A 19,682-nucleotide genomic window follows, 5' to 3' on the forward strand; every position below is an offset into this window, starting at 1 on the left:
CAGATATTAGATTGTAGACCATATCCAGGAGCCGATATAGACTCAGATCACAATTTAGTAATTATGAAGAACTTAAGTTTAAGAGAAACGTCCGAAACAACCAGTCGGGAATTAAATGGGATACGAAAGCTCTGAGGAATGATGAGACACGTTTGCAGATTGCGAAGGCTGTTGATACTGCGGTCGTGAATACCAGAGTAGGAAGTTCAAGTGAAGAAGAGTGGACATCTCTAAAAACAGCAATCACAAATGTTGGGATGATAAACATAGGAACAAGGAACGTAAATACGAAGAAACCATGGGTAACAGAGGAAATACTTCATCTGATCGATGAAAGAAGGAAGTATAAAAATGTTCAAGAAAATTCAGGAATACAGAAATACAAGTCACTTACGAATGAAGTAATTAGGAAATGCAGGGAAGCTAAGGCAAAATGGCTGCAGGAAAAATGTGAAGAAATTGAAAATGAAATGATCGTCGGTAAGTCTGATTCAGCATACAGAAAAGTGAAAACAACATTCGGGGAAATTAACTCGGCACTAAATTCAGCTGGTCTGTCAGACCACGGAGAAATTTTCACATTAATACAATGTCTGAAAATTGGTTAAAAGAAGCCATCTTGTTGGCATATATAAAAGATAACATAAGAGTAGTCTGACGGTAATTAAAAATCGATGTAATCTGTACGGGTCTGAAAGAACAGCAACGTGTATGACGTTTGTGTGTCCCGTTTCCAGGCGCGTGCACTGCCGGGTTAAAAGCAATGGTGGTATCACTAAGAGTGCCGTGGGAGGAATTCGACTGCTAAGCGCAAAGGAGAGGGCAGATAGATGGGAAGAATACATTGAAGGACTCTGTTAGGGGGAAGACGTGTAAAATGGAGTGCTAGAAGAAGAGATGAGTGTTGACATGGAAGACATAGGGGATCCATTATTAGAGGCAGAATTTAAAAGGGCTTTGGAGGACTTGAAATCAAATAAGGCTGAGGGGATAGGTAATATTCCATCAGAATTTCTGAAGTCATTGGGAGAAGTAGCAACGAAACGACTGTTCAACTAGGTGAGTAGAATCTATGAGAATGAGTAGAATCTATGGGACTGACGACGTACCATCAGACTTTCCGAAAAATGTCATGCACACAATTCCAAAGATAACAGAGGTAGATAGATGTGAGAACTACCAGACAATCAGATTAACACCGCATGCATCGAAGATACTGACGAAAAAAAAAAATATATATATATTCAGTGGTTTGGTATTTAACTAATTTGTAAATGGAAATGATAATCGTATTTTATTACATTGAGTAATTACTAAATAATTTTTCTCCCGGCTAAAGATTTGATCGAGTTGCTAAACAACTCCAAGTTAACGTCGTGTTAAAGTGTTGTCTGTAAGTTGTTGTAGCGGGGCTTTGAATTTCGCCGCGCTACACTCGTTCCCTCAGATAAAAAATATCCCGTCGCAGCGGTATGAGCGCTCGACGGCAGAGAGAAAATACTAAAATTGTTAACTCTTTTTTGTTTTTTATTCCGCTTCAATTGTCTCTTGTTAGCCGAAGCTTAAGGCAGACGTGATCGGATGCTGACGTAAAAAACTTAATGGCTAATCTTGATCTGATTGTAATGTGTAGACATTGTGGAAGTTATTAAGAAATTCGGTGGATGGAAGTAGCAAAGTGAATTAAATTGCATACAGTATCAAGATGATTTTAATTGGTATAAATTAGTGATCCCTGGACTATTGCAAGATTTCGGAGCAGATTTTTTCACGCTGAAATGAAGGAGATTTTTGAAGACGTGGACGCCGCCCGAAAGAAGATAAGTTAATCTGGTAAAGGATGATCTCTCGTCTACGCCACTTCCCCCTGTCAGTTACATTCTGTTATTCTCTGTTTCTTTTCAATAACTTTTGTAGTGAAAATTGGTTTAACTTTTGCTCAAAAACGCCACAAGGACCACCCCAACAATAGCTTTTCCGAATAACGAAGTCCGCTAGCTTTTCTGTAATACAAAGTCCGATTTGCTTTTCATTCTTTCCCTTTTTCACGGTCACTCTTCTCCCATTTTTTTTATTAACCACTACAACTGGCTCCCGCGACAGGACGCAATTTTCGGATGTGTCGTTTTTGAGCAAATTTGAAACTTTAATTTGTATTTTTTCCGAACAGAGAATAACCAAAAATCCTGACGTTTAAAGGGTAACGAAAACACCAACTTTATTGTACCTCAGCAAATGATTATACAACAATATTGTAAAGAACTTTTGTAACTAATTCAATGTGTTTTTCTTTTCATAGCATATATTGATGCAAAACTGTTATTTTGAGACCTTTTGGTGATTATCCGATGGAGATGTATTAAGAAAATCCATATTTTAACGAATACGATTTACGCAGAAGTGATTGACCAGTCGCTGCAGGACAGAAAATTTCATGGTGAGTCACACAATTATGTTTCATTCAAACATTCAATAGCCAACTGCAGAATCCATTTTTCCTTTTCCACACATCCTGTAGTTTTCTTCTAGATTTTTACAAAATTATCTATCTCTATTGTAGTTTGTGGTAATTATAGTATTGTTGTAGCATATGAAGATCGTGAATTTGACCGCCAAACAGTCATTTGTTACGAAAAATTTTGTCCGCCCTGCTGCATCTTTCTCAACCATTGTTTGTAATAGAGCAATCATTTACATTGACGAGACAATATTTCAATCTAAATTTGAGTCAAATCTTTATTAATCAGACTTATATTATTCCCTTTCTGACTTACTATTATACATCCTATTACAATGGAACGTGGTAAGGTAGAGATAGTTTCGGCAGATGAGTTAAGTGAAGTAGATTCATCTTCCAACCAACAAGAAAGTCCGCGTTTCCCTCCATGGACGAGTTCACAGATCAATGCAATGATTTTGCCTCAAACTCGCAACATTTGTGATAATACACAGGTGGCGACTTTAAATGACGAAATGTGGAATGGACGCGAGACTAGACCGTCAGCGCCATTGTTAACATCAATGTCAGAACCGAATATGAGACAAATTCAGCAATGTGACACAAATCGGACACAGGAAACTGACAAACTGGACCGACTATTAGAGTTATTTGCAGACATGAAACGAGACGTTAGTCAGAAAATTGACATATTAAACCATACTATGACCGAAAATTTTGAACGGACGACAAAACAGATGACAGAATTAAATAACACCACTCAACAGCTCAGACAGCGATTTGAGACATTGTCCGATCGAGTCACTAAACAGGAAGAAACTTTGGTTACATTCACACACGAAACAAAAAACAATATCACCCGATGTGAGAATCAGTTAACTCAAATAGTTAATGTGCAGCAGGAAGTGAACACCCGTGTGGAAGAGTTAGCTCAGGCCCACACTTCAGCTAGCTCCACCCAAGAAAAGCTGACTGAAGAAGTGGGAAATATTACCCAACAACTCACAATGGTAGTTCTTGAACAGACCCACCTCAAAGAAAAGATAGAAAAATTAGAAGACCGAGCGGACCTCGTGTCACTAAACAACGACACCAACATGGCCGAAAGAATTGTACATGAATGTAAATTGTGTGACGACTATCTGGACAAAAAACTTGAAACAATTACACAGGATATACTTTCAAAAGCAAAGACACATGTTAAAGACGAGACAAAACACACAGAAGACGAAGTGACAAAATTACGAGACAATGTTGTGCCGTGTTTGGCGATTGGTGCAAACGCATCGTCAGGGAACGACAAAACAGCTAAAACCATGGCTAATGACACAGACAAAACACCTATTGTGGAATCACCTATTTCCAATCAAAATTACAATGTGCCGCCTTCTTTTCTACCAAACCAGCAATATTACGATACGACACCTAGAGTAGCAAGTGACACAAACTACGTCAATACAGTTATGCCAACCGGCATGGCCGATGACACGTTTGTAAGACATGGGCATTTCCAAACATTTTCCAGTGAGGACAAGCACAAAGTCCACCCTATTGTGTTTATTAGATCATTTGATGGTGTTTTTCCACGTAGTTGGTCAGAAGTCGATAAAATCAGATACGTCACCAATCTCATGAGAGGACGAGCAGCTAAGTGGGGTGCCGCTATGAAGCGGCGGTGCCTTACGTTTGAACAGTTCGAACAAGCCTTCTTGGACGAATTCTGGTCCGAGAATGAGCAACAGAGTCTAAGGAGAGAAGTGTGCAACCCCGAGACCTATGACCCTAAAAAAGAGACATTAAGACAATACTTTTGAGAGGTACCTAGACAAGACACTGTACTGGTCCAAACCAGCCGACTTGCCAGCGATAATTGACACTTTAAAGAGTCACTTATCCTTTCCATACCGAGACAGATTAATAGGAGTACCGGAGAATGACGTTAAGACTTTCTTAAACTTCTTAGATCAAATGGACGTAGTTTACAGAGGCGATTCACGCCATTCAAATTTTACGCATGTTAGTAAAGAAAATCAGTACCCACCCCAAAGGAACCGTAGTGACAGTGGTTGGTGGAACCATCCGTCCACGCCGCGACACAATACGACGCCTGCGCGCGAAACATATTCAAATGGAAACGTGTATGACAGTAGAAACAACCGCAGAAATTCGTGGAATAATAATAATAATTATCACCCATATCAAAATGGTAACTACAAGCAAAATGAAAATTACAGACAGTACAACAACAACAACAATAGGAGACGTGAGAATAACTGGTACAACCCGGGCTACTTTGACAGAAACATGACATATAACAGACATAATTACCACCAAAACAATACCAATCCCAACAATCACCGACAGAATATGTGGAACACACAACATTCACGCATGACAAATCATAACCCTCCACGGAATCCGCCCCCGTTCCCCAGTACAGTTTTGCACTCCCCGCCATGAAGTAGCAATAACAATTGCGGTGCGCCATCAGCTGACGCGTGGGCGCCAACCGGCCGGAATGTAAACATAGTGGAGCTGGTCAATGAACCCGGCCAAACACAGCAGACGACGGAAAACAGTCGACGACCGAGCTAAGCGCTCGTGCTTCGGTCGTGAGGTGTTGCAAGAGCGCAACGGCTGAGACGGTTTGTTTCCCCAGGTACGAAGACAAAATGACAATATAACAGAAATTAACAAATCTATCAGGTTGATGACCTTGTTCTTTTGCGTTCACATCCCATGTCTACAAAATTAAAACAACTGAACAGAAAATAGCAGCTATTATATTCAGGTCCTTTCAGAATAGCAAGCATACCTCACCCAGGTTGTTACTCCCTAGAATACCCGTTATCTCACAAGCCGAGAGGGCTGCATCCCCACAGACATTTGAAACCCTTTGTGCACTAAAACAACATAATATAATGATAACTAAGTTGAACATGAGCAAGTTGCTGTGAAAACGAGATCATAAATATTTGTATTGAATACACGAACATTAAGTTATACAGCCTAAGAACACAAACATTCATTTATGGAAATTATATACTGCAGTTACACTTGTACACATAATTATGAAAAGAAGGTAAACCCAGGCGAGTACACTTACTAAATGAGAAAAGATATTCATATAGGAATGAGATCTACACAGGTTACATTTGTTGTTAATTGTAAATTATAAGGTGAACCAACAATTAGTTAGTTATTTCAAGGCACTCTAATGACAGGAGATAATAGCTATTGAGATCAGTAATGACATAGGTATGTAGCAGAATAAATGAGGACGTAAGAATGAATGATCAGTATGAATGAGTTAATATTTAGGTTAATATAAGAAGGTAAGTTACTGTGAAGTAGTTGATGGAGACAAGAGATTATTTGAGGAAAATCTTATTGGAGTTTTATGAGAATGGAAGTGCCAAATGGCCCCACGTATGTGATATATTAATGTTTGATGAGGAATCTGTTTAATGTATAAGGATATATATATATATATTATGATGAATATGTGAGTAAGGAATGAGTGAGAATGTTTGGTAATATTGTGCTACATAGAGAAGTGAGTAAACAGTCTACATCTTTAAGATTACGTAAGAATTTCAGTTTGAAAGAAAACATTTGTGATGAGTTAGAACATGTGAGTACAAGGCGTTAAAGGTGAATCTATTTACAGTGCCATTGAAAATGAACGAATGCAAGAAAAGCAGAGTGAACATAATGATGATTACAGCTGTTGAAAGAAATGTAATAAGAAGGTAACTTGGAAACACATTAGCTTTAATTTATTTCAGAAGTGTAACATAGTAACCTTTCGTTAAGTTTTGTTAAGCCACTGTGTGGAAGAAAACATTTATATTTCGTGTTCAGACAGGAGAATGATATTTTAAGGAACTTAAGTTGAAATATAGTTTTTACACAGCAATCATGTGAATTCATTTGTATAAAAATTTTTTTTACGAAAGTGAAATTTAGTGCCATGTTAGCCTTTATTATACTTATACTTACATATGACAGAAAACCCAGAGGAAGCAAAAGATGGGAGAGTTACTAAGGCCGTTTTGCGATTCGTACAACACCTCCACTAAAGCGAACAGATGACAAAATTATATCTACGTTGAAGACATTTGACTTTTTAGGCTATGCAAGGTAAGTGCAAAGGAGCAGTGACCATCCGTGCAGCCGACGTCGAGCAACGGACAGTGAGAAAGAGACATTTTACTGTCAATTCATGATGTTTGACCTTCACTAAAGTAGAAGAAAGTTCATCGTTGAACTCTTGAGAGGAAATTTGATATGTTATCATATAATACACATTATGAGAGAGACAATCTCTGAGATACATTTTCCATTTGTATAGACGGTATCCACAAGAAGTGGAGATATTGAGGAAGTACTGAGCAGATATGCGATTCACTCATGCAAGGATTTGTTAAGGTATAATACACTAAGTCATATGAACAATCACAACACAAACAGAGAATCTGTCATGATGTTACACTACACAGACTTGACGTAAGGACACTTACATTTACCCATGATTTGGTAAATTGTAAGCACCTCCTTTCACACACCTCTTGAAGGTGATACAAACGTTATAATGTATTATGTTCTCTTTTTTTTATGTATGAGCTGTAGGATTTGGCAGTTTTTAGATAGTGAATAGTTTCTTCCAGTCTATCTTTCTTTCATTCTCCATTATCCTACCCCCTCCTGCAGCTGGGTATTGTTTGTTTATGGAATGTAAGAATATATTGTGTGACAGTAAACTTTCAGGTATGAATAAAAAGACATGAAGAAAACTGAATATTGATGGCGTTACAAGCCTGGTCAACCACTAGCCAGCCAAGATATGGAATCAAAAGAAAGAAATAAATAATAAATGAAGGAAAGCCCGTGCTTTTAAACATTAAGTCTTATATCCCTTGGCACACCCAAACTTGAATACAAAAATTAATACCCCAATAAAAGAAATCCAATGGGACTTAGTATAATTTTTTTAGTGTAAATATTTCACATACATATTCTTGTAAATTTATATGTATTTGTATATGTATAAAAACTTTGCATATTGTCAACATATTTTGAAATGTGACCACGAAATGTAAGCTTTCAGAATTAACGATGTAAACATGCTTGGACAAAGTGAACTTTGGTAAAATGTAAATATGGCAAAAAAGTGTTGCAAACTGTGTTAAACAGTGAACGTTATAAACGACGAATTTTGTGTTGTTTGTGAAACTTACGGTGCATAAACGAAATAACTGTTTGTAAATCGATATAAACTGCAATTTACTTCGGCGATAATGAGGATTTTCACACTGCAATTGAACGTTTGTTGGCAAGTGTAAACAACGTGGTGAAACACCTACCTTTGCGAACATCGACGCCGTTGTTCCTGGCCGGCCTTCAGATGCTTTGGAGACAATAAACTCAGCACCTGTCGTAGGCGATGTGGAGGCTAAAAACTACATCGACCATATATGCCCCGGGAACAATAGTCATGAAAACGCACAAGGACCTGGAGTGTTGTGTCGTAACAGAAGACATGGACGTTGCTTCAGATCACGCACACGCTCAATCTTATGGTGTCACCGAACTTAACACGCCATTTATGTTGGAATAACAACTTGTAATGAACACTAGGTGAAAGTGAATACTGTGCAAGATTGTCATAACACAGCGATTTTGAAACTGCCGCACGCGAAATTCAGTGATGCTATTGCGCATGCGCAAAGACTCCGTGCTGCCAGAGGTGCATTGGGAAACCAACGCTGGAAGCGCACAACATTAACTGCGCTGGTGAGCAGCTTGCTCAAACACATACTATGTAAACATATATATATTAACTGTCAAAACAGGATCAAAACTGTAACAAGTGTATGTAGTATATGGATTTAGAAACCAAGTATTGACAAAGATAATCCTCTAAGTATGCACGTCGCGTTTCCTGGGAAAATATGTATAATAGACATTTAGGTATATCTATTCTATTGTTTGCTAGCCTGCCACGCTAAATTTTTTAGCGTGACAGTCGAGGGGGCGATGTAGCGGGGCTTTGAATTTCGCCGCGCTACACTCGTTCCCTCAGCTAAAAAATATCCCGTCGCAGCGGTATGAGCGCTCGACGGCAGAGAGAAAATACTAAAATTGTTAACTCTTTTTTGTTTTTTATTCCGCTTCAATTGTCTCTTGTTAGCCGAAGCTTAAAGCAGACGTGATCGGATGCTGACGTAAAAAACTTAATGGCTAATCTTGATCTGATTGTAATGTGTAGACATTGTGGAAGTTATTAAGAAATTCGGTGGATGGAAGTAGCAAAGTGAATTAAATTGCATACAGTATCAAGATGATTTTAATTGGTATAAATTAGTGATCCCTGGACTATTGCAAGATTTCGGAGCAGATTTTTTCACGCTGAAATGAAGGAGATTTTTGAAGACGTGGACGCCGCCCGAAAGAAGATAAGTTAATCTGGTAAAGGATGATCTCTCGTCTACGCCACTTCCCCCTGTCAGTTACATTCTGTTATTCTCTGTTTCTTTTCAATAACTTTTGTAGTGAAAATTGGTTTAACTTTTGCTCAAAAACGCCACAAGGACCACCCCAACAATAGCTTTTCCGAATAATAAAGTCCGCTAGCTTTTCTGTAATACAAAGTCCGATTTGCTTTTCATTCTTTCCCTTTTTCATGGTCACTCTTCTCCCATTTTTTTTTATTAACAACTACAACGGGCTTTGGAGGACTTGAAATCAAATAAGGCTGAGGGGATAGGTAATATTCCATCAGAATTTCTGAAGTCATTGGGAGAAGTAGCAACCAAACGACTGTTCAACTAGGTGAGTAGAATCTATGAGAATGAGTAGAATCTATGGGACTGACGACGTACCATCAGACTTTCCGAAAAATGTCATGCACACAATTCCAAAGATAGCAGAGGTAGATAGATGTGAGAACTACCAGACAATCAGATTAACACCGCATGCATCGAAGATACTGACGAAATATATATATATATATATATATATATATATATATTCAGTGGTTTGGTATTTAACTAATTTGTAAATGGAAATGATAATCGTATTTTATTACATTGAGTAATTACTAAATAATTTTTCACCCGGCTAAAGATTTGATCGAGTTGCTAAACAACTCCAAGTTAACGTCGTGTTAAAGTGTTGTCTGTAAGTTGTGTAAGTGTCACTAAATCACAGTTGATACAACAGATTCCTTACAACTATTGATTAAGATGGAAGCAGTTATCTTCAGCAAAATGATCATTAAAACCACCGAATATCAGCCGCGCACAACACTGACATATGTTACCTGAAACAATATTCTTCGCGACTCGTGCGTAATTAATTTCGGCTCCATACATCAGCTAGAAAAGTTTGTTATAACGATGGTGCTATGAGCACTGTTTTTAAAGAATCAATCTGATTCGAATCATTTTCATATAAAATGAGTTCGGGACCACCGGTGCACATTTATTTTTGCACATCTGTATTACCTTCGGCATTTATTCTGCAGAATTGCGTAATTTAAATTTGAATTTGCCGCTGAGATAATTGTTAAGATGGCGGCAGACAATTGATAGAGACTTTCTATTGTTAGAGCAAATACGTACATATTTAATATGTTTATTAAACGCTATAATGTCTAATTTCGTATTGTACACTATTTAGACTTCATCAAGCAAACATTTGATTTGTTTCTAAGGAAAACACAGACAAAAACGCGATACAAATCGCTATCATCAATGGCTGCGCTCCTTGCAGCGGAAAGAAATAATTAACACAGATAATGCTTACTGAGAGAGGAATTAAAGTTACAAATAATTATTCAATCATATTAATAATAATAATGAACTCCATTTTCAAGTAATAATTAACAAATAATTACAATTTCTTAACAGACCTCAGTTTGATATGCGTCCGCAGTCTACAAAAGCCAACCAACAAAAGGTAAAAACAAAGGAAGACAAACGCAGATCATAAAGGGAAATTACAATTATCATTGTCTTTGTATGATACACATCGATATGTCCAATTATATCATAGAATATTATATAAATAATTAATCTTTATAAGTTTTCACTGCTTTTTCATACGTCGAATAGATAATGTTTATAAAAGTTAGAAGCACAATTTCCTCTCGTCGCACTGTAGCCAAAAATTTATCACGTGGATGTTACAAGGGCTTTGGAGGACTTGAAATCAAATAAGGCTGAGGGGATAGTTAATATTCCATCAGAATTTCTGAAGTCATTGGGAGAAGTAGCAACCAAACGACTGTTCAACTAGGTGAGTAGAATCTATGAGAATGAGTAGAATCTATGGGACTGGCGACGTACCATCAGACTTTCCGAAAAATGTCATGCACACAATTCCGAAGATAGCAAAGGTTGATAGATGTGAGAACTACCAGACAATCAGATTAACACCCCATGCATCGAAGATACTGACGAAAATAATATATATATATATATATATATATATATATATATATATATATATATATATATATATATATATATAAGAATGGAAAAGAAGATTGGGGATCTGTTAGGTGACTATCAGTTTGGCTTTAAGGAAGGTAAAGGCACCAGAGAGGCAGTCATGCCACTGCGACTGATAATGGATGCAAGACTGAAGAAAAATAAAGATACTTTCATAGGATTTGTCGACCTAGAGAAAGCGTTCAACAATGTAAAATGGTGCAAGATGTTCGAAATTCTGAAGAGAATAGGAGTAAGCTATAGAGAAAGCTTATCCATCGACTCTTAGATTTGGTCTGAATGTGAAATATCAAGGTAAAAAACCAAAGCAGCAAAACAATGTAGAAGTATTTCATAAATAACGGTGACAATATATGCGTGACTTTTTAATATTTCTTTGAATTCAAACAAATTTTATTGCCAGGGAAATCACATTGCGCACACGATGTTGCTTTAGAGTAGACAATACTAACGATGTAAGAGCTAGAGAATTTAGAGTTAGCCTATTTGTTTGAAAAAAATTTCCTATAGAGAGATACACTGTGTATCGAGAAACATATCGCAACCAGATATGACTGAAACTGAAGTGCACAGAGCTTGTTTTACGAATGCAAATTGACTAGTGCAGTATCGTCAGTTTTAGTGAACCTTGAATGCACAATGCACGTAGATCCTATGTTAAAAAGGGAATGAGCGTTAAAAGGACGCTTTCAATCAAAGATGATAAATACAAAGGCGACTTTGCATTCAACGTCTGCAATTGACACGTTTTTACACAATAATGCCCGTTATTAATCTGGATGGTTAAATCGCATGTGTAATTTTAACTGGTACGTCTGTTATAAACAATATGACAAACATCCTCTTAGATAGCATATCAAATGTTACTGAAATAAACAATAAAGGTGCTACAATTATCAATCACGAGTATGTTCATATTTATTAATTTTAGTAAATGAAATGTAGTTGTGAGAAAGAAAAATTGTATGACTGGCACTGTAGATGAATGAGTTCATATTATTTTGAATAATCAAAAGTTAAACTCTGTTTTTTATGTACTCGTTAACAACAAGACTGATAATTTTAGTATCTTCCCTAGGGACACTTTTGGCGACACCTATGTTGATTGAAACATATAGTGACATATGCATGACTTGCCACAGATTTTGATATGTATGTATTGTTATAATGTAGTTTTATCTACTGTTACGAATTTCAAATCAAAAAACTGACTGCGAAAAAAATAAAAAAACAGTACATAAATTAAGCAGATTTATGTAAGAAGCGTCAAATCAAAAATAGTGCGATTCTATTGCGAGAAAAACGGGGAAAATGTTTAACTACCTGATAAAATAAGAGTTTAATTCAAACACGAATGAATCGTAGCTGCTTGTGAACCATGAGCATGAGCACAGGAAACATATTGCTATTACAGAACACATGACTCACCTTCCTTGATGTTCGACCGAGCGCTTCCTCTTGCTACACAGCCACAGATGAACTGGTAACTGTTGAGTTTAGCAGGGCCGTGTAACTGTGAATGCAGCTTCGGCGAGCCTTTGAGGGGGGCAGTCAGCCTCACGGTCGACAGGATTAGTGTCGGCACCGAGGTCCTTCTGCGAATTGGCGACAGGCATCTCGGAGGTGCGTGTCCGGTCTGGGTTACTTCCGCTCGCCAGCTAACACCACTACGAAGGTGTGTGGCGTAAGGGCTCGTGCTTCAAAAACCTCAACCCCAAAAGTTTGGCCAAGTCGTAATTGCCCTGACCTGGCGAGAGCACAATTAAGCCAAAAGTATCTATGTTCTTTCAAACCCTCAAATCTGCTAATAAATTGTCGACTCAGCGGAGATAAAAGAATAAGGTAAAAAGATTTGATGTGGCAATTACCATAGCAAAAGTAATGAGACCAGTAATATTAACGACAAATCTTGTTTATAGGTGTATGTGATAATTGTTATTAAATAGGTCTAAATGACTTTCGGGGTACTTTGTTAAGGTAATATTTTGCAACTGTTGCCATAAGCTAATATAACAAGTAAATAATATTTACTTACCACGAATATAGAGTATATGTTTACATGCCCAATTAAACAAGAAATATATCAACTGGATCTAACCACAATCGCACTTTAGGCATTGCAGTAAGATGAAGATGTCAAAACTGAAACTATGAAACTTCCTGACAGATTAAAACTGTGTGCCCGACCGAGACTCGAACTTTTTTTTTTGTAAACATATATATTTATTTAAATATATTAACAACGATACATTAAAAAAAGACATTTTATTCTATTAATCTATTATATTCCTAGTGTTGGTTAATATTACTGTCATTTTATATGTTTTCGTTTTTATATTTTTCTTTTTCTTTTTCTCTTATTGTTGTTCCTTAAACCCTTTTACATGGCCATTTGTCTTTTATTTTTTTTTTTTTTTTTTTTGTGGGGGTAGACATTGCAGGACAGGCATAACAGTTTATATTTGGAATTCGATGCATTGATTTTGAGTTTATGTTTCTGTATGTGATGCACTTGTGATGCCACAGGCACATTGTGTATTTTGGTTTGATCTCTTCCACTAGTTACACTGTTAAGTGGGACAGTATGAGGGAAACGTCATCATGATAGGTGGAGCAGAAGTGGAAGAAACTTTTTTTTTACATATACTAAAGAATATACCTAAATTGATGAAGAGAGAAAATTTTGTCATATTACATAAGAGAAGCAGAAAGGATAGTGTGAGTAATCAATAGAATTTTATAGGCACAAAGTAAAGGAAATCATTTAAAAAAATATCTAATAATAATAATGAGTAGTTGGCACTTTCCACTAAGTAATGCTTGTTTCGCCGGCCGAAGTGGCCGTGCGGTTAAAGGCGCTGCAGTCTGGAACCGCAAGACTGCTACGGTCGCAGGTTCGAATCCTGCCTCGGGCATGGATGTTTGTGATGTCCTTAGGTTAGTTAGGTTTAACTAGTTCTAAGTTCTAGGGGACTAATGACCTCAGAAGTTGAGTCCCATAGTGCTCAGAGCCATTTGAACCAATGCTTGTTTCCTATTGAGTATAGTACAAATAATAGAAGAAAAGTTAATTAAAAAAAACAGGTAGTACTACTGTGCATACTTTTGACACTGTTTCGGCTGCGAGCATGACAGATGTTTGGTGAGAAGCACTTTATATCACTGCTTTCACTAAGAAGAAACACTTTATACTACTATACTTCACTATTTGGTGCGAGAAGAGAAAGCACTTTATCTTTTGTGTTGCACTTGTTCGCTATCACTGCACACGTTATTCTTGTGGTGAGGTGGCTGGTGGCGGTGCTAAGGGTCACAGGCTGGGAAGGACTCTGGCGATTGCTGTCTGCACTGGAATCTGCAGGAAGTTTTTGAAGTTCTCGTGGTATCGCCTGTGCTGCTGGGCTGTCTTGTTCTCCTCCCAGAGGTCCATCAGGAAGGCCAGCTGGTCGGTGTGCCTCCGCGCTACGATGGTGTGTGCCGTCATGGCGAGGATCCAGAGAGTCGCCAGTCGCTTGGGCCGTGGAAATGGGTTGCAGTCTGGGGCGGTGATTGCTTCCACTGTGATGCTTCCCGGCGCCGTTCTGTTGATGTGGGCCACCATCTGCTGGCACGCTTCCCAGATGTTGATGGCATTCCCGCACGTGAATCGGTGCTCGAGGGTGTCGGCCATGCCACAAACGTCACACTTGTCACTTGTGACGAGTTTTATCTCCGCCAGTCTTTGGTTGGTTGGTACCGTTCTGTTAATTATTTTGTACCATGTCTCCTTCGCATGTTTAGGCAACACGTTTTCCGAGACGTTCCCCCATATTTGTTTCCAATTGTATTGTGGGAGTTTGTGTTCAATTTTGTTTTTTGCCGGGTTCGCCACGGTGTCCAGAACGTAACTTTTGTTGGCGTAGTGCAGCCTGACGAGTCGCATTCTGGAGGGAATGTGCCTCGTGTCGACCGGCGCTTCTTGTGATGCGGGCTTGTATCTTCCAATTATCTTGGCTGTGACGCTGTCAGGGTTTTTGTCCTGGATGGCGAGCGTTCGTTTCAGTAGAAGGGCTGCACATTTGATCTTTATATCAATTAGACCTAGTCCCCCTTCTTTCGTTGGCAGCGAGCACGTTGCTTGCGCCACTTTGAATGTATTTCGGCGCCACAACAGGTAGTACACTGCGCTCGTTAGTGCTCGCGCAATTTCTGTCGGGATGCTTAAGATTTGCGCCAGGTACCAAGCTTTCGACAGGATCGTCGTGTTTATCAGTTCTGTTTTCTGGTGAATTGTTAGTTTCCGGTTCGAGTGCTGTCTGGAGAGACCTCTTATGGTGTGTAGCACATCCCTCCAGTTGTATGCGGCCATTCTAAGTGGACAAGACTGTATATATATTCCAAGAACTTAATGGCTTTCTGCTATTTTATACCACTGGCTGTCTGGTTTGAGTCATTGATTCCCTATGAGCAGTAGCACTGTTTTTTGGGGTTAAATGGGCGCATGACGCTTTTTGGAATGTATTCATGATGGTTTCTACTCTCCCAATATCTTCCTGGTCTTCAATACAGATGCCTAGGTCGTCAGCGTAGGCTATACATGCTACTGCTTTGCCTCCTACGGAGAAGCCTCTGATGTCGTTTGTGAGTTTCCGCAGCAGCGGGTCCAGTGCTATAGCGAATAGAGCCATTGACAATGGACAGCCTTGCCTCACGGATCTGTCCAGTTTTATCAGTTTTGTTTCCCAACTATTGATTACTACTGCCGATCTCGCAGTACTTAGTATCTTCTGGATGATTGTGATGAATTTTTGCCCAAACCCGAGTCTGTTTAGTGTCTCTACGAGATATTTGTGGTCGATCCTGTCGAAGGCTTTGTTGAAGTCCACCGAAATTATGGCACCTGCGCTTCTGGTGGTGGCTGCCTGTGCTATTATGTCCCTGTAGGTGCATGTGGCGTCAAATACATTTTTCCCTGGTACCGCACATGTTTGCAACTAACTGATGACTTTCCTCATCGCCGATTTCATATTGTTTGCGATGCATTTCGCTATTATTTTATAGTCGACGTTGAGGAGCATAATCGGACGAAACTCTTCAATGCGGCGGGCGGCTCTCTTCTTAGGGATGAGTGTTATGGTCCCTTCGGTCAGCCCAGGTGGAATTTCTGCCCCATAGAGTATCTCGTTAACCATTTCCGTGAATTGCCCTCCTAGCACGTACCAATATGCGAGGTAGAACTCGAGCGAGATGCCGTCGGCGCCGGGTGCTCTTCCTCTTGCGCTGGTCCTCATCGTTTCTTTGATGTCATCCACGTCGACATTTTCTGTCAGCAACGCCCTGTCTGCGTCTGTGAGCACGCTCCTCGTCTGCTGGAGGATTTCAGCAGTTGCTGCGTCGTCTGTCGCTTCTCGACGGAACATGTCTCGGAAATAGTCTTCGATGTGTTTTGTTAACTCCGTTTTCGTCGTGAGCGTCTTTCCCTGCTTGTCCTGAAGCTTCCTGCGACTCTCTCCCTTTCCCTATTTAGGTGGTGCATGGTGAGTGACTCTTCATCCACCTCGCCATATGTTTTACTTCTGGTGAGGACGCCTCTTATTCGCTGTTTCTTTATTTGAAGGAGTTTTGCCTTGATTCTCCTCACTCGCGGCGGGTATCGCTGGTGGTCTGCCGGTGCCTCGAGTGCGTCTTTCAGGCACTGCTGTTAGAACTCGGCCGTGGTTCGCCTCCAGAATGACTTTTCCACGCTATATCTTATCAACAGGCAGCGCATTGTCGGCTTCGCTCGTGCCAGCCACCACTCGGTCGTGCTGCTGTAGCGTGCGCGCTGTGCCAGGCATTCTTGCCACGTTTCCACTATTTGCTTGCGCAGTTCCGCGTCCTGCAGGTGTTCCGTATTTAGCTTCCATGTGCTTCTTGTGCTGACGTTTTTTCCTTTTTGGAGATGCAGGCTGCATTCGTAGCTGCAGTGGTTCGAAAAGATGACAGGATAGACTTCGACGTGCACTACATTTTTAGTTGCTGATCTGCTGACATATATACGGTCCAGTTTGCTTTTACCATTTTTGTGGTGGTATGTAAATTCAGTGTGTGTTGGATGGAGAAGGCGCCACGAATGTTCTATTTTCAGTCGTCGAATCAGTTCTTGCAGTTCTAGGCACATGTTTGCTACGGGTATTTGGTCTTCATCTGCGGCGACACAGTTAAAATCTCCTCCAATGATGATGATGTTATTGTTCTGCATCAGCAGTTCGGCTACTTCTTCATTGTAGAAGGTGCTTCTTGCTCGCTTGTTGTCTGTGCCAGAAAGTGCGTATATGTTGATAAAGAGCGTCTTTTCTATGTTTAGCGCTATCCCTCGGCCGCTTGACAACATTTTAGTCCCACCAAAGTCGATCCTGTTCCGTACCATTATTGCCGTACCGCATTGGGATTCTGGGTCTATATTTGTGATTGCCGCATATCCTGGCATCTGGTTTATTTTAGTCATAACCACTTCTTGCAATAGTGCAACGTCTGTTCTTCTATGGTGTAGGAAGTCCGCGAGGGCTCGAATTTTTAAAGGTGTGCTCATTTTATTTATGTTAACTGTGACAACTTTATAGGTTGTATTTGCCTGCCTGCTCATTTAGTTTATCAGTCAGTGCTGTAGTCTGTATCCATGCGGACATCTCTCCGAACTCGGGACCTTTGCCTTTCGCGGGCAAGTGCTCTACCATCTGAGCTACCGAAGCACGACTCACGCCCGGTACTCACAGCTTTACTTCTGCCAGTATCTCGTCTCCTACCTTCCAAACTTTACAGAAGCTCTCCTGCGAACCTTCCAGAACTAGCACTCCTGAAAGAAAGGATATTGCGGAGACATGGCTTAGCCACATTCTGGGGGATGTTTCCAGAATGAGATTTTCACTCTGCAGCGGAGTGTGCGGTGGTATGTTCGAGTCTCGGTCGGGCACACAGTTTTAATCTGTCAGGAAGTTTCATATCAGCGCACACTCCACTGCAGAGTGAAAATCTTATTACGTCAAAACTGGTTTGCAAGGTTATGTGCTCTCGCGCTCTGATAAAAAAGTTCATGGAGTAAGGAGGTTTAGCTTAGGTAATATATATTAGCTGAGCACTGCCAAAAAATCAAGAATAAATTAGTAGTAGTAGTAGTAATAGTAGTATTTTTCAATAGTTTATCTAAAAAGATAATATCGGCCGCGGCTCACATTCTGTTTCGAGCAGACTGCACATCTACGCCATAGTCTGCGTTTCTTGGACTGGTCACTTGGAGTGACATGAGGAAAGTGCCTCCCAGTAAAGCGAAGATGATTCTCGTCATCAGAGCATCTTCCTTTACTATCTCTTCACCGTTCTGTAGCAAATTTTTCAACAATTTCTCGTACCAGACTGGCCGCGGCGCAGCGTTATTTTTTCAGAGGTCGGCGCAGCGCACCGTCACGTTATCGTCGGCGGCATTTGGAATTTGCGCCCCCCCTTGTTCTTGCGCCCCTGGCGGGGGCCACTCCTGCCAACCCCTAGGTACACCCCTGGATACAAATAAACAATCACATTTTCAAAAGAATAGCGATTTCTTCCACTCACTGGCAATAATGACATTACTGCAACACAAATATTCACCCATAAATCAGTGGTTAGACATTGGACTCGCATTCCGGAGGACGACGGTTCAATCCCACGTCCGGCCATCCTGATTTAGGTTTTCCGTGATTTCCCTAAATCGCTCCAGGCAAATGCCAGGATGGTTCCTTTGAAAGGGCACGGCCGACTTCCTTCCCCATCCTTCCCTAATCCGATGAGACCGATGACCTCGCTGTCTGGTCTCCTTCTCCAAACAACCAACCCAATCCCAAAAATCAAGCACATGAGATCCTCAAAATTTAACACCAAAAAATTACAAAAATGGAAACTATTGGTGTTGTAAATGTCGCGTGACCTATTTATCTCAAATGAAGACCTCAATACCAGTAACCCATACAGAACTCAAAAACTCAACACAATTTTCACTTGACCTACTACCTCCAACAAAGCACTCGATACCAGAAACCAACCACTCTAATAACAAAGTGTTGCAAATTTCACTTCACTCACATAGCTCAAGCAACGCCCTAGATACCACACTTCCACTTACTCTACCTAAACCAAAGTTCTCAGTACAACAAACCAAACCATGCTCACACGACTAATATCAGAAATGTATCCTAACCAATGATGGTACATCAGTACCCAAGATACCTACCAATAACAATCTAACAATTACCGAACACTAACAAGGAAATTCCGAAAATTCATGAAAACTTTCATAACCACCAATTTCAATATACACAAACAACATCGCCCATTGCAACAAGCAATGAGCTACTCATAAATATCTGCATCTTCATCACAACTGAAGAAAAGAGAAAAATATTAAATCTCCAACCACGAGAAACACACGGCACTAATATTTCCAAAAATAAAAATGAATCCATCAGCCAAAATATACAAATTCAAAGTAACTCACCAGAAAGCCGGCACAAATTCTTTCAATAGCAACTTGAAACATTCAGTTCATGTCAAACAACTCACTACCAAACATCCAGCACAAGAGAGCGCCACCAAATACTATAACACACAAACACAAAAACTCAAAAACATTAAGGCTCACCGTGACACACAGGTCAAAGCAGATGTGTGTAGCATCAGCACCTGACCTTGTGCGAATAACCTCACGTTAGTCTCAGGTA

This window comes from Schistocerca serialis, chromosome 1 (assembly GCF_023864345.2).
Source record: "Schistocerca serialis cubense isolate TAMUIC-IGC-003099 chromosome 1, iqSchSeri2.2, whole genome shotgun sequence".
In the NCBI taxonomy this organism is placed as follows: domain Eukaryota; kingdom Metazoa; phylum Arthropoda; class Insecta; order Orthoptera; family Acrididae; genus Schistocerca; species Schistocerca serialis.